This window comes from Hyperolius riggenbachi, chromosome 10 (assembly GCF_040937935.1).
Source record: "Hyperolius riggenbachi isolate aHypRig1 chromosome 10, aHypRig1.pri, whole genome shotgun sequence".
Taxonomy (NCBI): Eukaryota; Metazoa; Chordata; class Amphibia; order Anura; family Hyperoliidae; genus Hyperolius; species Hyperolius riggenbachi.
In genome coordinates, this window is record NC_090655.1 from 100,485,508 (window position 1) to 100,497,632 (window position 12,125).

Consider the following 12,125-nt stretch of genomic DNA (forward strand, 5'->3'; position numbering starts at 1 on the left):
GATAGTAGATGGAATACAGAGTAATGTAGCCATCTCTGCAGATGATACCAAATTATGCAGAATTATCAACACTAAGACAGATAGTGACATAACAACAGGACCTTGACAACATGGCCATATGAGCAGGCACATGGAAAATGAAATGTTGATAAATGTAAAGTCATGCACCTTGTACCAATGGTAGATCATCATATAAAATAAATGGCAAACAGCTGGGAACATCTTGGAGAAGGACTTAGGAATACTGATTGAAAACAAGTTAGGTAATCTTATACAATGCCAAGCAGCGGTAGCTAAAGCATATAAAATTCTGGGATGCATAAAAGGAAATAATATCTCGAGATTCTGGTATACTAGTAGGCCACATATGGAGTATGGGATATACTGTAGTTTTGGGCGCTACACTATAGAAAGGACATTGACCTTCTAGAACGGGTACAAAGCTATATTAAAAACTTAATCAGAGGGATGGAAGATCTCACTGACCAAGAAAGGCTGGACAAACTGGGCTTATTTAGCTTTAAAAAAAAGGTGACTGAGAAGTGACCTGATTAACATGTATAAATACATACAGTAAGTGGGCAATACAAAAGTTTGGCAGATGAGCTTTTGGTCCGTAGGGTTGTACAACGGACAAGGGAACATGACATGCATATGGAGAATTTTTTTTTTGCCATCTAAGAAAGTGGTCCTTTACAGTGATGTGGTTAAAATATGGAATATCTTACCTCAGGAAGTAGGTATAGCAAACTCTAGATCTACATTTAAAGAGACCGAGATGAGTGGGACTGAAAGTTTTATACATACCTGGGGCTTCCTCCAGCCACCTCCGCATAGATTGCTCTCACGCATGTGTCTAAATCCTCCTAGATGCTCCGGTAGCAGCCCTGTTCTTCGCTGCCAGTCGGGGGTATTGCGCATGTGCGGCATGGCCGCGCGTGCCCGCTGTGCTCCAGTCACCAGGAGCGTTCTGCGTACAGGCGCAGAACACTCCAAGCTGCAGGAGCACGATGCGTTTGGCTGCACTGCACATGCACCGACTGGCCCTGACTTGCCGCAGAGAATGGGGCTACTAGCGGAGCATCTAGGAGGATTTAGACACTGGCATGGGAGCAATCTGCGCAGAGGAGGCTGGAGGAAGCCCCAGGTACAGTAAGCACAAATCTTTTAGTCCCCTTCATCTCAGGTACACTTTAACCTCTTGCCGCCCACGTCACACCGATGGGCGTGGCCGTGGCGGCAGCCCCAGGACCGTCTAACGCCGATTGGCGTAAAGTCCTGGGGCTCTGTTTTGCAGGAGATCGCGCGCATCTCCTGCTTGGGGGGCGGAGCTCCGCCCCTCCTTCAGTCTCCGAGTGGCTATTGCCGCTCGGGAGACTGTTAGACGGTGTGATCGCCATCTAGTTACATGTACAGCGCTGCGAATGGCAGCAGCGCTGTACTGGGGACAGCCGTGTCACACAGCTGTCCCCCTGGGGGACAAGAGAGCGATTGGCTGTCATAGGCAGAAGCCTATGACAGCCAATCACTGTAATTGGCTGGCTGGGGGGAGGGAATTTAAAGAAACAGTGTTTTTTTATTAAAAAAAACACTGACAAAAATATTTATAAAAAAAATAAATAAATAAACATGGGGGGAGCGATCAGACCCCACCAACAGAGAGCTCTATTGGTGGGGAGAAAAGGGGGGGGGGGGGGAATCACTTCTGTGCTGTGTTGTGCGGGCCCTGCAGCTTGGCCTTAAAGCTGCAGTGGACAATTTTACCAAAAATGGCCTGGTCACTAGGGGGGTTTAGCCCTGCAGTCCTCAAGAGGTTGAAGAGGGCTTGGATGCTTTCCTTGCATTGAAGGGCATCCACAGCTATAATTATTAGCTAATTCCCGGAAGAGTTGATCCAGGGATTTATCTGACTGCTATCTAGAGTCGGGAAGGATTTTTTCCCTTTTAAGGCTAATTGGCCCAGGCCTTGTAAGGTTTTTCGCCATCCCTTGTATCAACTGGGATATGTGCAGGCTCAAGATGGTGTTTTTATTTACTTTATTTATTATACTTTTTTCTGGTTGGACTTTATGGACGGATGTCTTTTTTTCAACCAAACTACAGTATGTAACTATGATGTACTTTAAGAAGGTGAGTGACTGTTTGTTTAAGACTGTGTGTTTAAGACTGTGCAAACTGCAGCCTTTTACTTAGACTGTGTTGTCGAGTTTTAAAATATATAGGACACATACAGGATATTCAGGTACACAAGCTTTGTATAAAATATTAAGCATTGGCAAAAGATATACCATGCAGATGTACTTTACATCAATTCTCTGTGAATAGGATGTTTTCTGTTTAACCACCAATACAGATGGGAACTAAAATTGTTATCTGAACAGAGTCCCTGGTTTAGTAAGCGGGGTCAGCCACACTGCGCTAGAAACAAAAGCAATAATATTTATGAATGACTGCCCTCATCACAGTGCAGTAACAGCACTGACAGATGGCCAGCTGGGTATGTAGTACATGCAGATAGCAATAAAGCAGCTGCCCTAAATATAACAGAAGCAGCGTAGCTTTAAATAGGCAACTTAAAGTTACCCAATAGTAAATGTGAACAATATAAACTAAGCATACAATACTGAAAATATGTAGTAGGAGGTTATCTTCAGAGAAAACTGTCCAACACGATGACTTCACATTCCAGGGTCGTGTACAGGAAAAGAACATGTAAATTGTTACAGCCGAGGGTGTCAGGGGGAAGCCACTCCCCTTGAAGGTTTCAGCATTATTAGAAAACCTGTTAAATGACATCTGAAGTGAGAGGGATATGGAGGCTACTACGGTATATTTATTTCCTTTTAATGATACCAGTTGCCTGGCTATACTGCTGCGGCACATGCAGTCAAACTTAAGACAGAAACATCTGATTGGCATGCTTGTTCAGGGGCTATGACTAATCATATTAGAGGCAGATGATCAGCAGGACAGCCAGGCAATTTGCAATGTTTAAAAGGAAATACTATAAATATTGCAGCCTCCATATCCCTCACTTCAGTTATCCTTTAACCTCTTGATGACCAGCTAACGCCGATTGGCGTAAACTGGTCGTCTGCGGGTTACCATCGAGCGGCCTTTCCATGTCAGTTCACAGAGGGTGTCTCCGTGAACAGCCGGAGAGCCGCCGATCGCGGCTCGCCGGCAAAATGTAAACAGGCGGGGAAGAAATCCCCGCTGTTTACATCATACGGCGCTGCTGCGCAGCAGCGCCGTAAGGCAGATCGGCGATCCCCGGCCTCTGATTGGCCGGGGATCGCCGGCATATGATAGGCTGAAGCCTATCCTTCAAGCTCACAGGGGGAGGGATAGGGAGGGAGCGGGAGAGACGGCGGAGAACGCTGCGGAGGGGGGCTTTGAAGAGCCCCCCCCCCCCCCCGCTAAGCAACTGCAGCCGGCGGCGATCAGACCCCCCCAGCAGGACATCCCCCTAGTGGGGAAAAAAGGGGGGTAGTCTGATCGCCCTGCTGCACTCCTGATCGGTGCTGCGAGCTGGATAGCCCACGCAGCACCGATCAGTGAAAAAATGCCTGTTTCGGCAAGTGGTTAAAGGGAACCTTAACTGAGAGGGATATGAATGTTTCCTTTTAAAGAATACCAGTTGCTTGTCAGTCCTGCTGATCTCTTTGGCTGTAGTAGTGACTGAATCACAGACCTGAAACAAGCATGCAGCTAATCCAGTCTGACTACAGTCAGAGCACCTGATCTGCATGCCTGTTCAGGGGCTGTGGCTAAAAGTATTAGAGACACAGGATCAGCAGGGGAGTCAGGCAACTGGTTTTATTTTTAAAGGAAAAATCCATATACTTCTCAAATATATTGGTAGGTGAACAGAGGCGCCAGAAGGATAAAAGTACATAACATTTTTAAAAAATTGCTGGGAGGAAGTGGTGGACTCGCCTCCGTTAAAGCAGACACCAAGGACTGTAAATATATAGATATACACATTTATTGAAAATACCCCAAAGATGCAACGCGTTTCGCGGGCACAGCCCACTTCTTCAGGCAATAAGCAGGGGATAAACAACAGCAATTCAGTTATAGCAAGCAGAGCTACGGATCAAAAGATTTAGCTGTCAACAACTGGTTTATTTAAAATCTACAAATAAAGTGATTGCCTACAAAGCAGCAGGACTGAAAAACAATCTACCATATGAAAACGCTCTTTAGTGCAAAGATTCTTTTTTTAGGAATTTTGAAGATAAAAAGTATCCAATAACAAGACTACCCCCCAGAGTCCAATTAAAAACCTTTGCAGCCAGAGTTTTCTGTCATGCTGCCCCTACCCTGTGGAATGCCTTTCCAAACTTAATCAAGACAGCTCCAACCCTGGACAGGTTTAAAGCAAAACTAAATCCACCAGTTTAGTCAGGCATTTATGATCATGTAAATTTTTCCCCTGTACACATCACTATGTACTGATTTGAGACAAGCTTATGCACTTTGGGTCCTACGGGGGAAAGCACTTTACAAATGTTGTTGTTGAGGGACGCTTGGAATTTTAGACTCATGAGATCAAGCTTAGACTACACTGGTTTATTAAACCCAAGCTAAAAATCAAACTCCTGAAATAATTAGATAAAAAAACCTAATCCCTCCCACCCACTGTGACTAACCTAATAATGGAATTCCCAATCTAATGACAGGCTGGCCTCCATTTTCGAAGGTTACATGACTTCCGTGACAAATACATCAACGTGCCCCCATCATATAATAGCTGTAGTTGATCATTACATTGGGACAGGTCACTGGCTATAAGAGACATAGCTCCCCTCCAATAGGTGGCCATGGATACAAGGACAACAATAAAATCTCCCCTTGCAGCTCTAACCTTACATCTTCTCCTGACCCATGGATACCAGTAACTATGACAACAATAAAATCACCCGTGATTAACATTTTGTCTCATAAGTTACAATTACAAAAAAAAAAAGCATTCAATTTGTTGTATGTAAATACTGTACATTGTTACACAGGCCATCCCAGTTGTAAATGGGATGTCATTTGTTCACATTGCTTTCAAATTTGCTATCTTTAGAAAAACGAATGGATGGTACCCCTAGTATTCAGTAATTTGGTTGATCTTGATAGTTAGTTAGCCAGCTATCTGCTATGGTCAATGTGACATATGTACAGTAGATCAATAGCAACAGCTATTCACAAAAAAAGTTCTGCATTCAGATCATGTAATTATCTAAACCTGTATGTATGGCTGGCCATACCCAACCCAGAGGCAGGTCTGCTGGCCATTGGCCAATAAGGTGCTAACATCCACCTTCTGTTTGGCTAGGCCTGTATGCTGAAGCAGAAAAACAGGCTTATTCACGTTCTTGAGCAGTAACAACACACTGGAACAATTACGATTGGGTCAGGTTTTCAGACTTGTCCAACTGAGCTTGGCTGATGTGTGTACTCTGCTACCTCAGACGTCATCTAAAACCATAAGAGCAACCGACTTGTTCTCATTATCTTGTATGTAAGAAGTATCCACACAAGGAAGGTTATACAAGTTTACTTACATGTAAGTCTCTTCATGGATATACATCATTATCCAGACTGAAATGTCATGATATTATCAGGTTACTAAAGTTCCACCTAAAAAAAAAAATGTACAAGAAAGTTTTTACTGAAGTGAACTGCCAATTGCCCCAAAATAACTTGTTAAGCTCTTTAAACAAAAACAAAAAAAAAGAAAGAGAGAAAGAGGGAATGACTGGACATCTGTCTTTACTGTTCTGTGCTCATTATGCGGTGCAGGCAGGGGGAGTAGCCAGACTGCCATTCTCTCCTACCCATCTTTTTAATATGCACTGCTATATAACTGTTGGGCAAAAGGTTGGTGGCAGAAATGTAAGAAAATCATTATTCTATCAAATTTGGCTTTAAGAGGTAGTGAAGGTACATACCAATAAAGATCTTGCATAGCCTATCAACTGCCCACTCTACAATAACAGGTGTATTATCATTTATACAATAGACAAAGAGCTAATTTAGCAAGACGAGGATGTAAAGACTGACTGGCTACAATGGGTCATTTTGCTCAGCTTTCTTTCTTGAATGAATCAGGTCCAAAGCACTAAAACATTTTCCAAATAAAGTGAACCTGAACTAAGAGATATATGGAGGCTGCCATATTTATTTCCTTTTAAACAGTAAGAATGCCCATATATTATACGATGTATGGGCAGATCGACCAAGAGACAGATCTGTCTCTGATCAAATCTGGCTGGAGAGAGAGCTGCTGCCTGCCCATACACTGCAGCCCGATACCCGGCCGACTTCAGCATGCAATGTCTCGGGAACCAGCCTTGTGACGCCGCATTCGCTGTGCTCCCCACGGTAAAAAGTGTCTAACCCCCCCCCTGTCCATGTCCGCTGTTGGCTCCGGGCTCCGTCCACATACACGCGCCCCATCATACACGCACCCACGTGTGTGATGTCACTCCGCCCCGCACCCCCGATCAAGCATGTCAGCCCAACATCTTGCAGCATGTCTGATCAATACATACGACCAATTTGGACCCGAGATTGGGCTCATTGTTAATCGGGCATGCTCTAGGCAGCACCGATTCTCATCTGTTTCAACTATATTTATTTTTTGTATTTACAAAGCGCCAACATATTACACAGCGCTGGACATTAATTTAGGTTACAGACAATATTTAGGCGTGACATATAGCAATATGACAATACAGGAATACAAGAAAACCAGATCACACAGCACAGTATGAGCATAAGGTAATGCTTAGTCAGTCACAGAATGGGAGCATGGAGATAAGGCAAGTCAGGTTCACTCAGATGCATAGCATGGGTTCACAGTAATGGAGGTGCGTGCAGGTAGGACACAAAAGGAGGAGGACCGTGCCCAAAGGCTTTCAATCTAGAGGGAGAGTTAAGGACACGAAAGGTAGGGACCAGAGTTCAGCTGCGGGTTTAGAGCACTTGTGAGGGGTGGTAGGCCAGAGTGAAAAGGTGAGTTTTGAGGGCCTTCTTGAAGATGTTGAAGGAGGGGGCTGCTATAATGGGTGGAGGTAGGGAGTTCCATAGTGTTGGTGCAGCTCTCAAGAAGTCCTGGAGGCGTGCATGGGACTGGGTGATGCGGGGGGGGGGGGGAGGGGTCAGGCGAAGTTCATTGGAGGAGCGGAGTGAGCGGCTAGGAGTGCATCTCTGAGTAAGATCAGAAATGTAGGTTGGACAGGTTTTGTGGACAGATTTGTAGGTCAGACACAGTATCTTGAATCTGATTCTGGACTGGATAGGAAGCCAGTGGAGGGATTCACAGAGGGGAGCCGCCCTGGTGGAGCGATGGGAGGAGTGGATAATTCTGGCTGCCGCATTCATGATGGACTGCAGTGGGGCTGTTCGGGTCATAGGGAGACCAGACAGAAGGGCATTGCACTAGTCAAGGCAGGAAATTATGAGAGCATGGATGAGGAGTTTGGTGGTGGCAGAGGTCAGGAAAGGGCGGATCTTGCAGATGTTACGATGATAACTATAATAATCGAATGATATGGTCGATCGGCCGCCAAGTCGCTAGATGTATAGCCAGTTGCAGGGCAGTCCTACTAATCTCTTTGACCACAGTAGTGTCTGAATCACACACCTGGAACAAGAATGCAGCTAAGCTGGTCAGATTTTTGTCAGAAACATCTGATATGCATGCTTGTTCAGGGTCTATGGCTAAGAGTATTAAGAGGCAAAGAACATCTGATATGCATGCTTGTTCAGGGTCTATGGCTAAAAGTATTAAGAGGCAGAGAACATCTGATATGCATGCTTGTTCAGGGTCTATGGCTAAAAGTATTAAGAAAAGGAACAGCAGGACAGCCGCCAGGTAACTGGTATGGTTTAAAATTAAATGAATATGACAGCCTCCATATCCCTCTCACCTCAAGTTCCCTTTAAGGCACTGCAATAAAAACACGACAGAGTACGAACCCTTCCATTGCATCAAAAGTAAACAATCAAGAAACATGGGCTAGAGTTCCCCTTTAATAGGAAATGAAGAGATAGCAGGAGGCAGGAGGGACAGGATTCTCAGTGCTAAAAATAACAACGTCCTGCTCTGATGGACTCTGCTTGATCCGAGCTGTAACAAATTCAATTGCAGATTGCTACTTTAAATGCCAGAATCATCAATAAGAGAAATAGGTTTCAGAGTTCTAATTACGTTTGTGAATCATGAGCAGATTCTCCCAAAGAGACCAACGTGTGGATCACGAAATTGGAAAGACTTGGGCTATAATTCCAGCGACAATGACTCTTCTGAATCCACTTCACCCAAAAGCAATCAGAGATTTAAATGCTCTTAAATGGGTTCGGAGAACTGTCAGAGGTGTTATTGGCACACACTCATTTCCCTGATCTGCCTGTGTGACTGCAGGCAGCCGCTGTCTTCTAACTGTCCTCATCTAGACATGGCATTATGGCCTAAAGCTGCGAGCATCCCATTGTGTCAAATGGAAGCAGCAATCCAGCGTAATGCTCTGTATCATACAGCAATGCTTTATAAGAGGGTCTATACTTTACTATAGAAAAACAACGCATCAGCACTACCCAAAGTCATTTTGTTATTGAAAGCCATTAAATATTATCTTTCAAGTGCAGTGTGCAGCATCCATAACTACTTTTTTTTTTAAAGGGAACACCAGAAACCATTGCAACAGCCTACAGCTGTGTGCTAAAGATACCCAAAATTCTCCTCTGTCTCATTAGTTCATAATTCTGCTTAAGGTGGGTCTGAACTCTTACACAGGACAGAAAGAAAACAGAGAGAAATGCACCTGTATGTATTTAGAGAGTTTAGCATGTGTAATCCTCCCTCATCTGTGTCTAATCACAACTGTAATTTGATGTCTAAGCTGTCTGGCTCGAAAGAGCGGCTAATTTGTAAACAAAAGATGTTAACCCTATGCCTGCGTCCATGAAAGCAGGAAGTAGACACACTGCAGATTTATAGCAGGATTTGTTTCCCCACAATAGCAGTCATACAGCGCCCCCTGATGATTTGTTTGTGAACAGGACTAGATTTCTCATGTGAAAGGGGGTATCAGCTACTGATTGGGATAAAGTTCAATTCTTGGTTGAACTGTAGTGAGAGGTATATGGAGGCTGCCATATTGATTTCCTTTTAAGCAATACTAGTTGCCTGGCAGCCCTGCTAAGTAATCTGATTGCAGTAGAGTGAATCACACCAGAAACAAGCATGCAGCTAATCTTGCCAGATCTGACACTATTGTCAGAAACACCTGATCTGCTGCATGCTTGTTTAGGGTCTAGGGTTAGAAGTATTAGAGGCAGAGAATCAGCAGGACTGCCAAGCAACTGGTATTGCTTAAAGAGACTCCGTAACAAAAATTGCATCCTGTTTTTTATCATCCTACAAGTTCCAAAAGCTATTCTAATGTGTTCTGGCTAACTGCAGCACTTTATACTATCACTGTCTCTGTAATAAATCAATGTATCTTTCCCCTGTCAGACTTGTCGGCCTGTGTCTGGAAGGCTGCCAAGTTCTTCAGTGTTGTGGTTCTGCTATGAACTCACCCTTCCAGGCCCCTCTCTGCACACTGCCTGTGTGTTATTTAGATTAGAGCAGCTTCTCTCTTATCTTTTACAAGCTGGATAAATCGTCCTCTGAGCTGGCTGGGCTTTCACATACTGAGGAATTACAAACAAGGGCAAAGCTGTTTGCAGGAACAAAAGAGCAGCCTGAAACTTCAGTGCATGGGGAAAAGAAACACACAAATGATCTCTTGAGATTCAAAAGGAATGCTGTATACAGCCTGCTTGTGTATGGATGTATTTTCTATGTGTGGACATACTGTACATCAACCTACTTCCTGTTTTAATGCGGCGAGGAGCGGCGGTGACAGAGGGTAATAGGAGATGTCCCCTAACGCACTGGTATGTTTACTTTTGAGCGATTTTAACAATACAGATTCTCTTTAAGGCTACTTGCACACTAAGACGTTGCATTAGGTGCCACGTTAAGGTCGCATAACGTGCACCTAACGCGACGCCTGGTGCTCTTCGATGTGGACGTCAGAGTGAGCCGCGCTGTGCAGCTCACTCTGGCGTCCATGATGCCGTGGTGCGTACTCTTGTGCGCATGCGGCATCACGTGGTCCCGCCGGCCAATCACCGCACAGAGCGGGCGCTCCAGGAAGTAAACACTGCACGTCACAACGTGCAGTGAATATTAATTAGCCATGTGCCTGGCCGCTCTCCGCTCCTCCCCAACATTACTGAGCATGTGCAAACAGTCTAACGCGGCTTAAGCCGCTCTAACGCTGTAGCATGCTGCACTTTCTTAAGAACGTGCAGCGTTACATGTAACGCAACGTGGGCTGTGTGAACAGCCCACTTGTGTTACATTGCTGTGCGTTGGGGAGCGTTACAGGCTGCACTAACGTGCGCCTGTAACGTCTTAGTGTGTAAGCAGCCTAAAAGGAAATCAATATGCCACCCTCCATATACCTCTCACTACAGTTCTCCTTTAAGGTTAGTATGTTGTTGCTAATCTTGAGAGCAGAGAGGAAGTTCTGAGTTCAGGTCCACTTTAAAGGGACTCAAGTACCATATGACAAATTCATAAAACAAACCTCCCACTAAGGGTAGGAACACACACATAGCACATAGTGGAAAACGCATATGTGATTCTGCCCAGTGTGTTCCTACCCTAAGGGCCTGTTTCCACAACACGCAGATTGGATGCAGAATGGATGCAGAAAAACTGACTCCAATGAATGCCTATGGGCCTATTTCCACTAATTGCAATTTTTCTGATGCAGAATTTCCCATAGGCATTCATTGGAGTCAGTTTTTCTGCATCTATTCTGCATCCATTCTACATCCTAACTGCGTGTAGTGGAAATAGGCCCTAAGGGAGGTTCATAAATGCTGATTGTGAATTTACCATACTTACCTACAGGGGCTACTGTATGCTCCCCCATTCCCCCCACATGAGGACCTCCAACTCGCTCCTTCCTGTGCCTCAGAACCACTGGTTAGACTACCTGCAGTGATGTTGCGCGTCCTCAGCCGCCGCAGTGCATGCCACGCAATCACATTATTGGACTCCATCTCCCAGCATGGACTGCAAGACATCACTGCGAGAAGATGAAGGCCCTCATATGAATAGAGGCTTAAGAGCAGCCCCCATAGGTAAGCAGATAAACCCTGCCCCCCACCCCCCACACAATAATGCAGGATTGTGCAAACTACTCTTTGTATGCACATTTATGCATCTTGGAAATGGTCCAATTGCATTTCACATTAGCAGGATTCGACTGGTCCATTTTCATAATCCTGCTTCGACTCTGAATTATTTGCATCTCATTGCCACCACTGGAAAGCTTCCAGCTGACAAAGCTACCCAAGTGGTTAGCGGGAGTACCTTCTGTTATCTCATACACACACCGTGCAACAGTGCTGCTACAATGCACTCTGGCTGGGAGGGTCTGCAAAACCGTGCAACTGATTTAAAAGAGAACAAATATCATATTGACTCAGGGAGAGGAAGCTCACTCTGTGTGTTAATTCCACGATGGGCTACAGCCCACAAATTTAACATGGTTTGACCAATGCAGGGGAAATCGTATTGAGATCAAGTGATAAAAGGTGATAAATTGATCCCTGCTCTTTGATTAACTGATTCGATAATTATTATCAAAACGGATAAAAATCTGTGCTGCTAAACTCATGCCAGATCGACGATGTGACCTAATATCGGGCTGAAATTGGTCACATGCATGGATTGGATATGCTGGAAGATGTCAGGCAGTCGTGGTCAATCAGGTGCGCCGCGGTAACGGTGAACAATATCAGGACTAACGCGTCAAAACCCTCAGTCCCTATTCACCCTAGTGTACAAATGTGCCCCCTGCATGTATAGCGCTAATGAAAAAGTGGGGGATTCCGAAAGACGGATGGGCATCACGCGACAGGTAATGTATGCATACACTAGGCGGGCTGCGGCCGATTCCTGAGAGATTTCATGCTGAAATTGATCGGAAATCGGCTTGTGGTGTATGGGCAGCCGGCAGATCTCTTTCTCATCAGATTGGTTTAGAGAGAGATTTGTCTCT

General features: G+C 44.9%; 1 protein-coding gene across 4 annotated transcripts in view; it reads right to left on the minus strand.

Moving 5' to 3' along the window:
* Window positions 1–12,125, minus strand: part of SGMS1 (sphingomyelin synthase 1) — a 419,472-nt gene that overhangs the window by 121,772 nt on the left and 285,575 nt on the right. For all 4 annotated transcript variants that reach the window (XM_068258841.1, XM_068258842.1, XM_068258843.1 and 1 more), the window contains one exon: window positions 5,559–5,634. The gene's annotated coding sequence lies outside the window, so the exon portion shown is untranslated. The remainder of the gene's footprint in view (window positions 1–5,558; window positions 5,635–12,125) is intronic.